At 61.8% G+C, this 18,543-nt stretch overlaps 1 protein-coding gene across 8 annotated transcripts in view; it reads left to right on the top strand.

Annotated features, from left to right (window-relative positions):
• Positions 1 to 285: 285 nt before the first annotated feature.
• DLGAP4 (DLG associated protein 4) overlaps positions 286 to 18,543 on the top strand; it is a 156,122-nt gene continuing 137,864 nt past the window's right edge. For 2 of the 8 annotated variants that reach the window (XM_077187363.1, XM_077187362.1), the window contains exon 1: positions 4,252 to 4,709. The gene's annotated coding sequence lies outside the window, so the exon portion shown is untranslated. Of the gene's footprint in view, positions 332 to 4,248; positions 4,710 to 4,846; positions 4,864 to 18,543 lie in introns of those variants that run through there. The other 6 variants (XM_054644551.2, XM_077187360.1, XM_077187358.1 and 3 more) reach the window with 6 other exon arrangements.

The raw sequence follows: 18,543 nt of genomic DNA, 5'->3' as shown, positions 1-18,543 counted from the left end.
GGCTGCCCAGAGCCTTGCCTGTCCCCTCTCCCAGCCATGGCTGGTGATCCCCAGCACCCACCTGCTCCAGCCACATCACTATGGTGACTCTCAGCTCCCCCATGCTGTGCCAGCCTCGTCTCTTGCCCTGACACCCAGCCAGCCTGGCTGCCATTGCTGCAGGGACAGCCCCTGGGCCCGGGATGAGCACAGAGTCACCCACCCTGCACCCTGCAAGGACACGGCCCCTGTTCTCTGTGTCCCCTCATGAGGGACAGCCCTGGAGCCCAGAGGGACACACGGTGCTCAGGATGCTGAGTCTGGCCTAGTGCTGAGCCCAGCGAGCTGAGAGGTATGGGATGGACCCGGGGTGGCTTTGGGATGGCCCTGGGGTGGCTTTGGGATGGTCCCAGGGTGGCTTTGGGATGGACCTGGGGTGGCTTTGGGATGGCCCTGGGTGGCTTTGGGATGGCCCCAGGGTGGCTTTGGGATGGCCCCAGAGTGGCTTTGGGATGGCCCTGGGGTGCCTTTGGGATGGACCTGGGGTGGCTTTGGGATGGACCTGGGGTGGCTTTGGGGTGGCCCCAGAGTGGCTTTGGGATGGCCCTGCGGTGACTTTGGGATGGCCCTGGGTGGCTTTGGGATGGCCCTGGGGTGGCTTTGGGGTGGCTCTAGGGTGGCTTTGGGATGGCCCTGGGGTGGCTTTGGGATGGACCCGGGGTGGCTTTGGGATGGCCCCAGGGTGGCTTTGGGGTGGCCCCAGAGTGGCTTTGGGATGGTCCCGGGGTGGCTTTGGGATGGCCCTGGGTGGCTTTGGCACTCCCAAGGGGCCCGGGGGGCACAGCCCCGGCTCTGTGCGTGTGCCCAAGGGGCAGTGGAGCTCCTGCAGGAGCAGCCTGGGGAAGGGAAGCTGGAGGGTGATTCAATGACAACCCTCCCTCCGTCTCCTGGCGAATCCTGCGCCACGCCCCACAAAATAAAGTTATGAAATCTGCTGCCCATTGCCCATCCCTGCTGTGCAGACACTGCTCTGCTCCCCCTGGAGCCCAGTCATGCCTGAGTCCCTCCTGTTGAGCCATCAGTGCTCCAGGTGTGTCAGTGCCTCAGGACAGCACTGCCCTGCTCAGGGACATTGCCATTGCACTGGGGCTGCCCTCAGCTCCCTGGCCTGGCAGTGAACCAGGGCTCACCACACCAGCTCCTGCAGAGATCATTTCCCCTCTGCCTTGAACTGTGTCACCCTCCATTCTCCTTCCTGGATCACCAGGAATGAGAACCATTTGTCTTCACTTGGAGAAGCCTCTGGAGCTGCCTGTGGCTTTCCTGCAGGTGCCCAAGCCCCCTCTTCACTCTGGTATAGCTGAGAAATGAGGCTTTGGGCTCTTTCACAGAAAAACCTCTCCAGCTGCCCTTCATTCATAGAATCCCAGAATTCCAGAATGGTTTGGGCTGGAAGAGATCTCAAAGAGCATCTTTGTTACAACCCCCCTGCCCTCGGCAGGGAGACCTTCCACTATCCCAGTCTGCTCCCAGCCCCATCCAGCCTGGCCTTGGGCACTTCCAGGGATCCAGGGGCAGCCACAGCTTCTCTGGGCACCCTGTGCCAGGGCCTGCCCACTTTCACAGGGAGGAATTTCTTCTTAAATATTATAAAATAATTGATTCCTAAATGTCTTCCTAAATTCCCTTCTTCTCTTTTCCTCCACACGGCCTTTGCTGGGCTGCTGACTGAAAGCCCAGCAGGGGCTCCTGCAGCCTGCCAGGGCTGCTCCATGCCCCTGGCACTGCACCTGGCCTGGCCTGCTCAGGACACTGAGTGACTTTCCTGAGCAGCACCCGGACACTCACAGTGCAATCAGCAGCAAACATCATCCCTTGTGCCTTCCTTTCATGTCCTTCCAGCCACTTGGAGTGGCCATGAGGCTCAGGAATAGGCAGAAGGATGGCAGAGGCATTGCTCCTCACAGCCAGAAGGTTCTGGGCTGCCTGGTGCCAGCCCTCCATGCCCTTGGCATGGCTGGAATGCCCTGTCCCCCTGGGGTGCCCTCCAGCACCCACCCAGCTCCTGCTCTGGCTGCCCCAGTGCCTCTGCCCCCCAGGCTCCATCATGGACAAATAACCTGGAAAATTACAGTTTAAGGGGAAAAGACTATACATTTGGAAGCTGATAGCTTTTCAGATAGGGGGCTTGGAAGCATGAGGAAAACCTTCACTGCCCTGCAAAGGGAGCCAGGCACCCCTGGAATTTGGGAGAGGAAAATTCCAGGGTTGAGAAAGACTTTGGAGGGTGCAGAGAGCACTGTGGGGCTCGTTGTTCCTCTCTGCTGGGCCATTTCCCCTTAGGGATGAACTGAATGGTCAATTCTGTATTCAGGACTGGGAAGGCAGCTGCACTTTTGCTGAATCTGCTACAGGAAGGAAAAAAAAAATCTGTATATTTCCATTTTCCTTAGAGAATGAAGCCTCTTCCCGAGAAAGCCAGCTCTCCATTTGCAAAAGCACCAGGGCAAAGGGATGGGAAAATCCCCGTGCTCGCTGCTCCCACACGGTGCTCACCCCCAGGCCAGGCTTTAAGCAGGTGCAGGGACTGCAGAGGTGTTTCACAGAACTGAGCAGTCCTGGCTCTGAGCCCTCACTCCCACGGGGCAGCCCTGGCCAGGCATCCCAAACCAGCAAAATCCACGGGTTTGGAATCACCTCTGAAACCACCAACACCTGGATCAATACCTGGATTGCCCGAGGTCAGGCTGGGATCCCTGGCAGAGGGAAATCCAGGAGCTCTTGCTCTGTCCTGCCTGGACCCATGAAGGCTCCTCACCTGCCCTGCACACACCTCCAAGGGCAGCCAGAGGGACAGGCTGGTCCCCAAAGAGGCTCCTCAGCCCTCCCAAGGGCAGAGCTCTGTGCCCTGGGCATGGGAATGCCATGGCTGCATAGGAATGCCATCCTGGCATGGGAATGCCATCCTGGCATTGGAATGCCATCCTGGCTTGGGAATGCCATCCTGGCTTGGGAATGCCATGGCTGCATGGGAATGACATCCTGGCATGGGAATGCCATGGCTGTATGGGAATGCCATGGCTGCATGGGAATGCCATGGCTGCACAGGAATGCCATGGCTGCATGGGAATGCCATCAGGGCATGGGAATGCCATGACTGCATGAGAATGCCATCAGGGCATGGGAATGCCATCAGGGCATGGGAATGCCATGACTGCATGAGAATGCCATCAGGGCATGGGAATGCCATGGCTGCATGGGAATGCCATCCTGGCATGGGAATGCCATCCCACCAGGAGAAAGCAGCCCGAGATCTCAGAGCATGTCAGGAACAGGCACTGCCCTGCAGCCCAGTCCAGGGCAAGGTCACCTCCACTCCATGGCAAGGTCACACCCAGCCCAGGACAAGGACATCACAGGGCAAGGACATCACAGCCCATGGCAGAGTTACCCCCAGTCCATGGCAAAGCTGGGCATGAGAATGCCATCCTGGCATGGGAATGCCATCCCATCAGGAGAAAGCACCCTGAGATCCAAGAGTGTGTCAGGAGCAGGCACTGCCCTGCAGCCCAGTGCTGGCAAAGTCACCTCCAGTCCACATCAAGGACATCCCAGTCCACGGCAAGGACATCCCAGTCCATGGGAAGGTCACCCCCAGTCCATGGGAAGGGAGACACACGTGCACCAGAGCGACCAAAAGCCCTGAGCAGAAGAGGAGCAGGAAGTGAACAGTTGAGCCTAATTTGTGCAAGGCTGTAAATGAATTTCACTGTGGCAGATGGTCAGTGGATTATTTTCCAGAGGGTTAGGCAAGACCCAGATTAGGAAAAGCTGAGAAATTTTGATGTGGCGTGCAGGACGTTATCCTGGGGCTCAGGACCCTGGTGCGTGTGAGGGGGTCCTGACTGTGTGTGAGGGTCAAGGGGCCCCATCTGAGCAAAGCTGGGCTCTGCAAAAATGCAGGTGTGGGCCAAGCGTGCAGCCCCCGTACACCAGATTGGCAACACCACCAAAAGGTGCCCCCCAAGCTTTCCATGCCCTTAAAGCAAAGCTCCTGGCTGGGGAGATTGGCATCCCCCGGCTGGGTCAGCCCGGTCTCAGGGGGGACATCTGGGTTGGGCAGGGGGGCCGTGCCCTGCCCTGGCCCCGCTCGGGGCCGTGCCCACCGCCCGCAGCCCCCAGCCCCTGGCTCGGCACCGCCGGGAGCGGGGCTGGGGCTGCCGTGCCGGGCTGGGCGGGGGGTGCTGCGCCGGCCCCGCTCCGCTCCCTGCCCTGATTTCCTGGTGGAAATCCCAGAGTCTTCTCCAGATCCAGCTCTGGTTTTGGGGGCAGCCATCTCCCTCTCCCTCTTTCCTCTTCCCTCCTTCTGCTCTCCTTCCTCCTCCTCTCCCTCCCTCCTCTCCGCACTGTGCTCTCCGGGGGCTCTGGGTACCGCTGCAGCATCGCCAGCCCCCTCCATGCAGGCGGCTGGGGCGCGGGGCGGAAGGGGAGGGCTGCGGGGGCCAAGCTGAATGAATGGGCATCGCCTCGGTGCCGCTCGAGCCTCCGCATAGGGGCGAGGCGGCCGCACCGCGCCGCGGGCAGGGGGGCAGCGGGGCCGGCCAGCGGCCGGGGCCGGGGCCGGGGCCGGGCCGGGCCGGGCCGAGCCGAGCCGGGCCCCCCGCCCAGCCCGCCGGGGCGCTGCGAGCAGCGGGCGCTGCCCCGCCGCGGGACCCGCACAGCCGGGCCAGGTGAGGAGGGGCTGCGGGGGGCCGGGGGCGCCGGGAGCGGGGCGGGAGCGCGGGGCGGGGATGGACGGTGCGGGGCCAGGGCACGGACGGTGCGGGGAACGGCTCGGCCGGTGCGGGATGGAGAGATGGACGGTGCGGGGTGAAGGTCTGAGAGGTGCGGGAAGGAGCCGGCCGGTGCGGGAAGGGGCCGGCCGGTGCGGCAGGGATGGCCGGACCGTGCGGGAGGGATGGCGGGACGGAACGGGGTGTGTGGCCGGACCGAGCGGGGTGTGTGGCCGGACGGAGCGGGGTGTGTGGCCGGACGGTGCGGCAGGGATGGCCGGACAGAGCGGGGTGTGTGGCCGGACGGTGCGGGAAGGGGCTGGCTGGTGCAGGGCTGGGCTGGCTGGTGCGGGAACGAGCAACAAAGAGTTAAGTGGCTGCGGAGCAACCGGGCTCAGAGCGTGTGTGAGTGTGTGTGTGAGTGTGAATGTGTGTGTCTGTGTGTCTGTGTGTGAGAGACATCCCGCACCCCGGGGGCGTGGCCCAGCCCACCCCACGCGTGTCCGTGCGGGGCAGAGGGCGGCCGGCTGCCGCTGCGGGCTGCGGCGTGGCGGGGCCGCGGCTGCGCAGGGGTGCGGGAGCCACGGCAGAGCCCGGCCCCGCCGCTGCCTCGCTGCTCCCCGCATCACCAATATCACAAATATATGCGTGTGCGGGAGCCCCGGCCCGGAGCGTGTGCGGGGACCCTCTGCGGAGCCGTGCCGGCTGCGGGAGCCACGGCGCGGGGCCGGGGTTGAGCTGCGGGGCTGAGGGTGGCCCCGATTCCCGGAGCGTGCCCTCCGCAGCGAGCCGGGGCGGGGGAGCGGCCCCAGCCCGGCCGTGCGGGTGTGCGCGGCCCGCGCCTGCGTGTGCTCCCATCGGCGAGCGTGTGTTCCCCTTGGATATGTGTGTGCTCTGCTCTGGGTGCGTGTGCACCTCTTGGGTGTGCGTATGTTCCCCGTGGATGTGCGTGTATTCCCCTTGGATGTGCGTGTGTTCCCCTAGGATATGTGTGTGCTTCCCTTGGATGTGCGTGTGTTTCTCTTGGATGTGCGTGTATTCCCCTAAGATACGTGTGGGCTCCCATTGGGTGTGCGTGTGTTCCCCTAGGATATGTGTGTGCTTCCCTTGGATGTGCATGTGTTCCCCTAGGATATGTGTGTGCTCCCCTTGGGTGTGTGTGTGTTCCCCTGGGGTTCGTGTGTCCCTCTGGGGGTGTGTGTCACACACACGCGTGTGCAGCGGTCGCTGGTGATGTCCCTGCGGGTGTGCAGGGCACAAGGCTGGAGGTGTGTGCCAGGGAACGCTCAGGGGTGATGGAGGCAGCAGGCACGTGTGGGGAGCTGTGTGAGCACACCTGTGCCTGGGCCCCCGCCTGGCTGCAGCCTTGGTGGTCTCTGGGCACCTGTCCCCATGTCACGAGTGGCCACTGGCACTGAGCATGGCCTTGGCCAGTGTTTGCCGTGCCTGGGATGTGCCCTGTCCTTCCCCTGGCGGGGATGGTTTGCAGTGTGTGGGCAGTGGCTGCAGGCAGAGCTCCCTGACCTTCACCCTGTGCCCGACCCTCACCCTTCTCCCAGTGGATTTCCTGTGTAAAGGTGCTCCAGGCTGCCCAGAGCTGGTGGGGCTGTGGGCAGCAGTGGAGCCCATGAGGAATGGAGCTGGCTGGCAGCGAGTGGCAGCGCCTGGCAGGTCAGTGCCTGCTGTCCCTGTCCCCGTGTGCCACCCCCGGTGCCACTCCAGCTGCACCAAGGGCCGGGATCAGTTCCAGGATTGTGGTTGGGTTGTTGCACTATCATTAGGCTTTTGGAGGGGCAGACAAATGTCCCCTCCCCATGCCAGTCCCCTGCAGGAGAGAGGTACCACATAACAAACTCTGCTCTGGGCCTTTGCCGTGACGCACTCTGGAAGCTCAGGGCCAGGATGAGGCCCAGGCAGGAATGGGATTCAGAGCCTTGTTGCCATCGTTTCCATTGGAGCTTGGCACCAGCATGCCTTTGAGGAGCAGAGCCCTGCTGACCTTCCTGACCCCGTGCCTGGTGTGGGGCTGGCACCTGCAGTGCCAGGGGCAGCCGTGTCCATGGGGCTGGCATTCCACAGGACCCGGGCAGCTTGGAGCATTTCCTGCAAAATGGACTCTCGGAGCCTCGTGAATCCACCTCCACTGCTTTTCCTCCGAGGAAGCAGAGCACAGAGCCAGCCCAGGGGCTTCTCACAGGAAGCTGTCACCTGGTAGGAGCTGCCACTCCTGCTCTGGGACGCGGGGCTGCCGCCTGTGCTGGCAGGAAAATGGGGGTTTTCCAGCTGTGGGCTTGGCAGATGTGGCTCCGTGTCTGCAGCAGCCCGGCTCCCTCGCTCCTCTCCGTGTCCGTGACGCACGGTACGGTTGGAAGCATGGCTGTGAGTGGTGAGGAACAGAGCAGCTCCAGGGAAACGTGCCACTCTGCAGTAGGGGACTCCTGCACCTTCCCACACCCTCGTGCTGGGCCCAATTTCACCCTCGGAGCATCAACATCTGGTGAGCCAGAAAAAAATGTAAATCGAATAACCATCAGGAGTAATTGGAGACCCGTTTGGAAATTGGTTTGCTACCTGCATGCCTCCCAGGCAAGCTTTTCCCTGTTAACCATTGTGCATCTTTGCATGAAAAACGAGGCTTTATTTCCAGCCTGGGTAGCGGCAGCGCAGCAGGATCGGGATGAGCACGCTGTGTCCCCTCTAATCTGCCCACAATCAGCACCGAGCGCTGCTGCCACGCCGCAGAGATGGAGAGCCCTGGATCCAGATGGCAGCTGCCTCCCCGCATCCTCCCGGTGCCATCCGCAGCGCAGGGCACAGCGCAGGGCACAGCGCAGGGCAGCAGCCAGGACTGGCCCTGGCAGGGCTCTGGCCTCGACAGCCACCTGCGTCCCCCGTTTGCTGCCCAGCCCAGGCCAGGGCCGCCAGCCCCGGGCAGTGCTGGCTGCCAGGAGCTGGGCTGGCTCCCGTTTGCTCCTGGATGGGCTTCAAGGAGCTCATTCCGAGCTCGTGGGGTTTTTCTTGCCCTGTTTCCAGGGGGAATCCTGCCCAGGATCCACAGCTGGCTGTGCTTGGCCCAGCCATGCTGGGGTGGGCAGCCCCCAGCTGCAGCCCCCCTGCCCCTCTGTGCTGGGCACCCAGGGCAGGCTGAGCACTGCCCACCACCCACCAGGAGCCTGTTGGAGGCGGCCTCTGGTCACACTTGCTGAGGCAAAGGGGCTGCAGGAGATCTCAGGCTGTCACTGGGGGGCTCAGGGGCAGTAATTTTGGGCACTGAGGCCGCTTTGGTGTTCTCATTTCAGGGGTGTGTTTAGCTCTGTGCAGAATAAACAGAGGTGAAGGTTCTGCTCAGGTCTGTGAGGGAAGCCCTTGGCTCAGGGTTTGAGGTGCTGCAATCTGGGTCCCTACAGCAGAGTTTTGCTGAAGCCACACTCCAGGGGTTGGCACCAAGCTCCTGCAGCCCGGGCTGGGCCTGTGCTGCTCTCCATGGCAGGGTTTGCAGATGTCTGTGTTCCTCACCTGTAGCTGCCCACAGCTCTGCTCTGGGAGGTCCCTTGCATCCATCTGTGGGCACAGACTGTGGCTACAGCAACCATGCAGCTCCCAGTGGACACTGCTGTGGGCTCTGTGTAACCCCTGGTTTGGGTGTGCAGGAGAAGGTCCTGAGCCTCTTCCTGCTGTAGAGATGTTGTAGAGAGAAGGTTCCTACCATGCTGAGCCCTCCTGTGCCAGCTCTGGCTCTGCTCAGGAAGGCTCCCATGTATGTCAGCCTTTCCTGTGCTTGTCTGGTAGCTCTGGACCATGGGCTGTCAGGAAAATTGTCTTTCTTGAGAGCTTTGCCTGGCTGCAGCTCTTGGCCAGGAAAGCAAAGCTACTGCAAGGAGGCACAGCACAACTTCCAGAGCTGTTGTGGAGATCTCGTGGCCAAGGGTTGGAACTAGATGATATTTAAGGTCCCTTCCAACCCAAACCAGTCCCTGATCCCACGGTTCTGTGGTCTTCTGTGGGTTTATGCCCTCTGGAGTTGAATGGGATGGAGGAAAAGAGACAGACAGCCCCAAACCCACGCTGTGCTGGCTGTGGGATGGTTTAGATATTCCTGGGCCTGGCTTCTGCAGTCCCTGGGATGTATGGACCCTTCTGCACATCTCTTGATCGACTCCCACAGGGAAGGACCCCATTTCCTCGGGCCTCCAACAGCTGTCTTTGGGTTTGGTTTCCCCGGCATTCTCCCGTGCTGTCCATAGGGCTGCTGCTGAGGACTCAGAGCAGCTGAGCTCTCTGCAGGAGCTCTGAAGTGACACTTGTGCTGAGGAGGAGTGGTGAGGCCTGTGGTGAGCATCATGAGAGTCTCCTTACGTCAAGTATTTAATATCCCAGCCCCTGAGCTGTTTGTCTCGTGTGTCTCCACAGGACTGGGACCACCCACACCATTTTCCCTGGCAGGTGACAGACGGGTGACAGCACCAGGCTCCAGCCATTCCAGAGGGGGCTGGACAGCCTGCCTGGGGGTGGGGAGGCTTGGGTCCCCTCCCCACTGCTTCCCTCTCATCTGGGCTGAAGGGTTTTCTTCACCCAGTGTCTCAGGGCCTTGGTAGAGGAGCAGGTGCTGGAGGTGTCACTGATTCCTCATGTTGATCCTAGGCTTGCCCAGCTGATGGCCAGGAGTCTGCAGGGAGCAGCTTCCCTCCACTGGGAGAGCTGTGAAATGCCTGCAGCAAGTGTCCCTGGAGTGTTCAGGGCATCCCCTGGTGCCCTGAGGAGCCTCTGTTGGTGCCTGCTGTGGTGTGAGAGCCCCTCTGTGCCTGGGGTCCCCCTGGGGAGGCAGAGATGAGCTGGTTCTGTGTCAGACAGCAGCAGAGGGACCCTCAGGATGTGCTTTGGGAACCCCCTCATTCCCTTACCCCTGTGCTCCTCGGCTCACTCTGTGCCCCCAGGTCCTGCCCAGCTCTTGCCCTGTGCCCACTGCCCGCAGTCTGGGCTGGCACAGCCCTGCCATGCTGTCCCTGACCCTCAGGCTGAGCCCTCCTGGGATGGGCAGGGCCGTCAGCACAGCAGCACCCCAGGGTATTTATAGATAATGGTATATTTATATAACATTATTTATATATTTATAGATAATGTTATTCCCTGCCAAACTCCCGGAAATGGCTCAGTGTGTGTCAGAGAGAGAGAATTCGAATGGCTCCGCTCTCACTGCGGGAGCGAAGGTGACGCTCCCTCGCTGCTCGCCTGACCGACTCATCCTCCCCATGCTGGAGGTGGGATGGTGGCTGGTGGCTGCTCTGGGGCTGCAGCTGGGCCACGTTGGCTTGGGCAAGTCCTGGACACGGGCACCACAGCCAGGTGGGACAGGGACCTAGTGCCTTGCACCAGGACCTCCTCCCTCCTGGGCAGAGCTGCTGGGGCAGCCAGGGCTCGGGGCTGGGGTTAGGACTGACCCAGTTGATGGACAAGGCCCTTTGTCCAGTGATTTTCTTGTTCTGAACAGTTTGAGGCAATTTTCTGAACAATCAGAAAGGGCTGGTTTGGCATTTTCTAAATATCCCACCCTCCTTCAGTCTCAGCTGGGCACTGCTGCTGGTTTGGGCAGAGCTCAAGGCCCAGTGACAGTGTTAGATGTTTCAGCTGGCTGGAGAACGGAGGAGCAGTTCTCAGCTGTCCCCTCACAGCCACTGGAACCATTCCCTGCCTGCCCTGCCTGTTGTGGGGAAAACCTCTGGGATGGGAACACGGATTTCATGGCAAGCCAAGGTTGGTGTTGTGCTTTCCAAGCAGGATATATGGGAGGGACATGGACAGCCAGACCTTCACAGCACAGAGGTGTGTCCTGCCCTGCTCAGCATGGAGTGACACTCCCTGAGGGAGAGGTGCTCATGGAAGGGATGATGCTCCCAGAAGTTGCATGCCCTCCATGATGAGAGAAGGGATGGGCAGGGATGGGGCACCCAAGCTCCCCATGAGCTCCTCGGTCCTTTCCTGGCCCTGGGCAGGCTCAGGAGTCCTGTCCCCAGCCTGGACTGGGGCTGTGAGCAGGGGACAGCAGCCCCCCTGCCCCCAGAGGAGCGGTGGAGGCCCGGCTGGGCTCAGAGCCCCCCGTGTCACCTGGGGACAGGAGGCTGCTGCACTCTGGGGCTCCCCAGCTTCGGGGCCCCAAGGAATGGAGCGAGGCCTCAGAGCTGCAGGAGCCTCTGCCCATGTGCCCCGGTCACCCTCATGTCTCCCAGGCTCTGCTTGGAGCTGTGGCCTGGGATAACCTGCCCCTCCTGTGGCACTGCTCCTGGGGCTGCTGCCCAGCCAGGGCCGGTGCCCGGGGGTCGGTAGCTCCCTGCAGCCCCCGGCCATGCTTTGCCCACAGGCACAGCAGCCAGGCCCTGCAGAGGCAGCTCGGAACGGGGTCCACCTGATGTGGAGAAAAACCCCCTTCCCACACAGCCCAGCCTGTCCTCCCCTCCCCTGCCCTCCCGTGCTGCTGTGAGGAGCTGCCGCTCCCTGCCGGGGCTGCTGCCCTGCGGGCTGGGCACTCCTGAGCTCCAGAGGGTGCCGAGGCTGTCCCTGGGCGCACAGGTCCCCTTTCCCTCCCGCCCTGGGGGCGAGGCCGCTCCGATGGGCCTGACGCAGCGGGGCCGAGCTCCTGCCCACACGGCACGGGTCCCACCCCGGCTGCCGGCCCTCGGCCCTTCCAGCCCGCCACTGCCCCGCCACTGCCCCGGCACTGCTTCCTCTCCTGGGTGGCTGCTGAGCCGAGATCAGTGCTGAGGCTCTCCTCCTCCTCCTCCTTCTCCTCCTCCTCCTCCTTGCTGCACTGTCCCTCAGGACGGACCGTTCAGCCTGCTCCTCCTCCTCCTTTTCCACTTCATTAGTGAGTCTCTCTGCACTAAGAAGTCGTGATAGCTGCCGGGGGAGCTGGCAGGGCTGTGGAGAGCAGCGGGGAGGCCACCAGCCCCGCTGCCGGGCTTTGGGATGCCGGCACTGGGGTTGGGATGCTGTGGGGCCGCCGGGGTGCTGGCTGAGCCCTGGCACAGCTCAGCAGGGCTGGGGGAAGAGGGAGGGGACAGTCGGGGCTCTTTTGCCCACATGCAGTGGCAGGAGGCAGAGAAAGCAGCTTGGGGCAGCTCCAGCTGCTCTGCTGTGGTTCTGTCCCATTTCTGCCATCCGTGGTTCTCCTCCTTTGGGGCTGCCATGGGCAAGGGGTAGCCACTGATGCTCCCACAGAGGCCTGGGCATCTCACTGGAGATTTGCACTGGCCCTGGTGGCCTTCAGGTCCCGAGGGCTGCACGTGGCAGAGCATAGGGTCCTGGGCAGCCCCAGCCCGCACCCAGCGCCCGTGCCCAGCACGTGCCCGCTGCCAGCAGCAGTGTGACACCTACACGTGGTGCCTCACCAAAGAAACTGGACTTTGCAAACACGTTCTGTGGGCATTGCTTTAATTTCCCAGTGTCTCAACACTCTCCCAAAGCTGAGAAGCTGAGATGGTTTCTCCTCTGCGGAGAGGGAGGCTCCTGTTGTCGCACTCTCACATACGCACGCATCACACACTCACAGGGACTCTGATTCCTCTCCCTTCCCACTTTCCTCCTCCAAATGACTTCAAACACTTTATGAAAATGTTATTTTCTCCCAAACTGTTGCCTTTCTGCCTTGCTCTCCTGAGAAGCCTGTTGGCTTTCCCTGGGCTCCCAGTGTACAGGGGTAGGGATGTCCCTGCAGAAGAGGGAAGTTACTGGGGGGCTGAGCAGTGCTGAGGGGGCTGAGCTGTGCTGGGGGGACTGAGCTGTGCTGGGAGGCTGAGCTGTGCTGGGGGGGAACACCAAACCTTCCTATACTTCTAGTGGGGCTCATCTTATCCTTCCAAGTCGCTCTGATTGAATCACTAAATCCCAGAATGGGATTGAAAGGGTTGAAAGGACCTCACAGACCATCCAACCCCATCTGCCTGCCATGGGCAGGGACATCTTCCAGTAGATCAGGTTCCTCCAAGCCCTGCCCATCCTGATCTTGGACAATTTTAGGGATCAATGGACAGCCACAGCTGCTCTGGGCACCCTGTGTCAGGGCCTCAGCACCCTCACAGGGAAGATTTTTTTCCAAAAATCCAATGCAATAGAGCAAAGCCCTCCTGCAGGGCAGTGCAGTGAGGACACAGCTCAGAGGTGCTCTCCACGCTGCTGTGGGGATCCTGTTCTCCAGGAGCACGTGGGCAGATGGGGCCAGCCCCGTGGCAGCCCGAATTGTCCAGGCAGGCCCTGTTCCCATGTCCATGCCAGGACCTGTTCCCATGTCCATGGCAATACCTGTTCCTGTGCCCATGGCAGGCCCTGTTCCCATGTCCATGGCAGGCCCTGTTCCCGTGCCCATGGCAGGGCCATTCCCGTGCCCATGGCAGGACCATTCCTATGCCCATGGCAGGCCCTGTTCCCGTGCCCATGGCAGGCCCTGTTCCCGTGCCCATGGCAGGACCTGTTCCCATGTCCATGGCAGGACCATTCCCGTGCCCATGGCAGGCCCTGTTCCCCTGTCCATGGCAGGCCCTGTTCCCGTGCCCATGGCAGGACCTGTTCCCATGTCCATGGCAGGACCATTCCCGTGTCCATGGCAGGCCCTGTTCCCCTGCCCATAGCAGGCCCTGTTCCCATGTCCATGGCAAGGCCATTCCCATGTCCATGGCAGGACCATTCCCGTGCCCATGGCAGGGCCATTCCCGTGTCCATGGCAGGCCCTGTTCCCGTGCCCATGGCAGGACCTGTTCCCATGTCCATGGCAGGGCCATTCCCGTGCCCATGGCAGGCCCTGTTCCCATGCCCATGGCAGGGCCATTCCCGTGCCCATGGCAGGGCCATTCCCGTGCCCATGGCAGGGCCATTCCCGTGCCCATGGCAGGCCCTGTTCCCCTGTCCATGGCAGGCCCTGTTCCCGTGCCCATGGCAGGGCCATTCCCGTGCCCATGGCAGGGCCATTCCCGTGTCCATGGCAGGCCCTGTTCCCGTGCCCATGGCAGGCCCTGTTCCCGTGCCCATGGCAGAGCCATTCCCGTGCCCATGGCAGGCCCTGTTCCCGTGCCCATGGCAGGGCCATTCCCGTGCCCATGGCAGGCCCTGTTCCTGTGCCCATGGCAGGGCCATTCCCGTGCCCATGGCAGGGCCATTCCCGTGTCCATGGCAGGCCCTGTTCCCGTGCCCATGGCAGGCCCTGTTCCCATGCCCATGGCAGGACCTGTTCCCGTGCCCATGGCAGGCCCTGTTGCCATGCCCATGGCAGTACCATTCCCATGTCCATGGCAGGACCATTCCCGTGCCCATGGCAGGCCCTGTTCCCGTGCCCATGGCAGGCCCTGTTCCCATGCCCATGGCAGTACCATTCCCTTGTCCATGGCAGGACCATTCCCGTGCCCATGGCAGGCCCTGTTCCCGTGCCCATGGCAGGCCCTGCTGTCAGAGCAGCCCTGGGCACGCCAGGCCTGGGCAGGCTGGAGCTGGAGTGAACCCTCTGCTGCTGGTGGCAGGGGCTGACTCATGGCGCTCTCCAGTCACAAGCAGATGGATGATTTGATCACCTAGCAACCAAAATAAGTCTTGGATTAAACCATCATCCCCCTGGGTGGCAGGGGCCAGGCAGCCCCCAGCCACTCCCCAGCCCTTGGGCTTCCCTGAGAGGGGCTCAGGGCTGTCCAGTTTGCAAAGTGGGGAGCAGGACCGTGCCTGCCACCCACACCCCAGCAGCAGGGGCTCAGCGGGGCTCAGCTGGGTGCAGGGAGGGAGGGGTCCCCCAGGAGCAGCTCCCAGGGAGGTCCAAGGGGCATGTCCAAGCATGCACAGAGGGACCAGGTCTCTGGCACCCCTTGGACAGGCTGCTGGCAGTGGGGAGCACCGAGAGATCCTCTGTCAGGAGAGAGAGCCTTGTGCCAGGACCTCCAGAGTGAAGTTTCTGGGAGACTGAACACAGAGGACTTCGGATGGGATCCGCTGACCCCTTGTCACCCCCTCCACCAGCAACTCTGAGCATCCTTGGCTCCAGGCTGGTCCCTTGCCTGCTGCTGTCCGAGCCAGAGAATGATCCCAGCATAGCGTGTTCATTGCAGTTGTTCCATCAGGGGCAGGAGGGGTTTGCTCCTGACAGAGCCCTGCTGCTGCCTGAGGTGCCATTTACCTCCTGATGGCTCCAGCCACCTCCAGAGGATCTTGGCATAGGGCTGCTATCCATGCCCCATCCCTGGCAGTGCCCAAGGCCAGGTTGGATGGGGCTTGGAGCAGCCTGGGACAGTGGAAGGTGTCCCTGCCATGGCAGGGGGTGGCACTGGATGGGCTTTAAGGTCCCTTCCAACCCAAACCATTCTGGGATTCTGTGATCCTACCACAGCCCTGAGGGGGATGGGCTCTCCTGGGGCATGGGCTGAGCTGAGCTGGAAAGCGAGTGCTGGGCTGGGAGAGGGGCAGGAGGAGGTGTGAGGGCACTGTCAGGTTTGGAGTGCCCATGGCACCCATTTGGAGCCAGGGCAGTCCCTGTGCAGCAGAGCCCTTCGTGGCTCCAGCAGCAGTGCCTGTGGCAGGTGGGGCAGTGGGGACACAAACTGCAGTGTCCTGTGGGAGCTGGGGCAGTGGGGACACAAACTGCAGTGTCCTGTGGGAGGGCACGGCTGGGCTGGCTCCTGTGCCCATGGCACCGCTCTGGTGTTTGCACCTTGTGGCACTGTGGGATCACTCACAGCCTGTGGGGAGCCCAGTGTGAGCCAGGCCAGGCTGTCCCGGGTGCGGAGCTGTGCCAGGGCTGGTGCCAGCGCGGCGCTGCCGGCCCAGAGGAGGGCTCAGGAAATAGGGCAGCCCAGTGGCAGCTGCTCTTTGTGGGACACACTGATATAATTAGATGGGACGCCCTGTTCCGTGCCCGCAGCCCTACTTTGGTGGCACTGCTGGTCCCAGGGAAGGTGAGCCACTTCCAGCGGGAGCGCTGACTGCTGGGCTCCTCCCTCACTCTCTCCTGCCTGGGGGCCACGTGTCCTCTCCTTGCTGGGCTTTGGTGGCTTTGGGAGACCCTGTGACCTGCAGGAAAGGGTCAGGGAGGGGGTGGTGGGAGCTGGGTCAGCCCCTCACCCCCCCTGGGCTCATCCCACCTCCCTGCCAGGACTGAAAGGGTTGAAAGGACCTCACAGACCATCCAACCCCATCTGCCTGCCCTGGGCAGGGACACCTTCCAGCAGATCAGGCTCCTCCAAGCCCTGGCCATCCTGATCTTGGGCACTTCCAGGGATCCAGGGGCAGCCACAGCTGCTCTGGGCATGCTGTGCCAGGGCCTCAGCACCCTCACAGGGAAGAATTTTTTCCAAAAATCCAATGCAAGAGAGCAAAGCCCTCCTGCAGGGCAGGGCAGTGAGGACACAGCTCAGAGGTGCTCCAAATCCAGTGCCTGCCACAGCTGCAGGACATGGGACTGGTCTTGGAGCCAAAGTCCCACAGGCAAACCAGGGGTTGGAGGGGTCACTCTGAGTCAGGCTTTAACCTCAATACACCCCAAACTGCATCTGCTCTGCCTCTGGAGAGCCCTGAACACCCATCCTGGTCTTCAGAAGTGCCCATGCCTGAGGCACCCAGTGTGGCTGAGCATCTCTCACCCAGGGATCCCTCATCCAGGGATCTCTCACCCAGGGATCCCTCATCCAGGGATCCCTCACCCAGGGATCCCTCATCCAGGGATCCTTCATCCAGGGATCTCTCACCCAGGGATCCTTCATCCAGGGATCCCTCACCCAGGGATCCCTCATCCAGGGATCCTTCATCCAGGGATCTCTCACCCAGGGATCCCTCACCCAGGCCATCCCTCATCCAGGGATCTCTCACCCAGGGATCCTTCATCCAGGGATCTCTTACCCAGAGATCCCTCACCCAGGCCATCTCTCACCCAGGGATCCCTCACCCAGGCCATCTCTCACCCAGGGATCTCTCACCCAGGGATCCTTCACCCAGGGATCCCTCACCCAGGCCATTCCTCATCCAGGGATCTCTCACCCAGGCCATGACAAGAGCCCTCAGAGCCCCTGCCTGCCTCTCCTGGAGGAAATCTGTCCTGTCCCTAGGCATGTTTGAGCCTCCAGTGCCATTCCTGCTCCTGCCTGGCTCTGCAGGCGGGATGGGAAGTTTCTGCTCAGCTGGAGGTTTTTGGGGAGGTGGCTGTGTGTGTCCTCCCCTGCAGGAAGGAAGGAGCAGCTCCCCAAGGTGCTGCTGGCACTGACAGCTGGGCTGGCATTGCTGGAAGGGCACAGGAATTCCACAGGATTCCCAAGGAGGAGGGAGGAACGAATCCAGACCTGTGTGTTTGAGGAGGTCATGCCAGGTTTAAATCCAGCTCCAACTCTCCTGTTTTCTCCAGTGCTGGGAAAGGTGAAACTGGAAAGGAGCCAGAGAATCAAACCCAGGCACTCTGTCCAGGAGTAACAGGAGATTGGGAAAATGATCCTTAGCTGGCAAAGCAGGCAGGGACCTGCTGGGGGCTGGAGGCAGCCCCAGCACAGCTCCTGCTGTGAGAGCCTGGCTGGCACCATGGGCTGGGATGGGAGCAGGGGGCACAGGGAGAGCCCAGGGCCAGGGGGCTGTGCTGGGCAGGGGCTTCTCACCACCCCCTGAGCACCTCCTTCTGCCAGCACCATCTTCTCCCCAGCTGAGAAAAGACAGTATGTGTTTTTTCACTGAAATTCACTATTTTTCTAACTTTTATCATAATGGGAACATAGGATCTCACTTTTCCTGGAAGGCCATGGATCTCCACATGTAACTGGCACAGTGGAGGGGCTGCAGTCTGCCCAGGGATGTTCTTCTTCCAGCTGCTTTGCTGGGAAATAGGTGGCTGCAAAAACCATGCTCAAATGCTGTAAAAATGTGGCTGCAGGTCCTGTTCTCTCTCAGCTCATATGTTTATGGGCTTAAAGAGCTTTTAAAGGTAGATTAACTTCATTAAAATGGAAAGCATCCATTAATGGCACTGTAACTCCTCTGGTGATGGCTGGGCCAGGCTTTGTGCTGAAGCTTTCCCTCTCTGGGTGCCTGTGCCTGCACCTGAGGCTTCCCCCCTCCCTCTGCCTTCCAACGGCTTTGCAATCCTGTGCTGGGTGATGCTGTGCCAGGGCTGTGCCAGGGCTGTCCCAGTGCCCAGGGGCAGCAGGCTGGGAGAACCCAAGGGGTCCCAGTGGGCTGGAGGGCAGGGGGATCCCTGCCCTGGTGCCCCGGGGATGTGGTTTGTGCTGCTGGCTCTGGACTCTGTCCCATGGGAGCTGAGCCTCCTGTGCCCAGCCCTGGGGTGGCTTTGGAAGGGCTCTGATGCTGGGGGATGGATGAGTTTTGGGAAGGCCGAGGCTGTAGAGCTGTTCCTGAGATGTTCCTGAGCCCCCCAAGCTCCTGCCTGACCCAGAGTAGGTCTCTCACCAAGGAGAGAGGAGCCTGGTCCTGTAGGAGCTACAGGGGACACAGGGGCCCTGCCAGGGACAGCGAGGGCTCTCCTGGCTGGGGCAGTGTCCCATGGCTGTGCACTGCCTGAAGGAGGGGTCCAGAGCAGCCCCCACACACCTGGCATCACCCAAACCCCACAGGCAGCTGCCCCTGTGCCAGCAGGCGGGCACAGGGCTGGGGGCTCCTCTCAGAGCCGTGGCCATGCCTGGCACCATGACCCAGGGCTCTCAGGGAGCCCAGCCCAGCACGGAGCTTTGCTCCTGGAGTGGTGCCCAGGCAGAGCCAGCCTCTGTCACACAGCAGGCCAGGGTGCCAGGGAGCTGCGGGGCTTGTGCTGCTGCCCAGCCTCGGGAAGGAGGCT

This window comes from Agelaius phoeniceus, chromosome 17, assembly GCF_051311805.1.
Source record: "Agelaius phoeniceus isolate bAgePho1 chromosome 17, bAgePho1.hap1, whole genome shotgun sequence".
In the NCBI taxonomy this organism is placed as follows: domain Eukaryota; kingdom Metazoa; phylum Chordata; class Aves; order Passeriformes; family Icteridae; genus Agelaius; species Agelaius phoeniceus.
The sequence above is the reverse complement of the archived record's forward strand: the minus strand, read 5'-3'. Positions and strand labels throughout refer to the sequence as shown.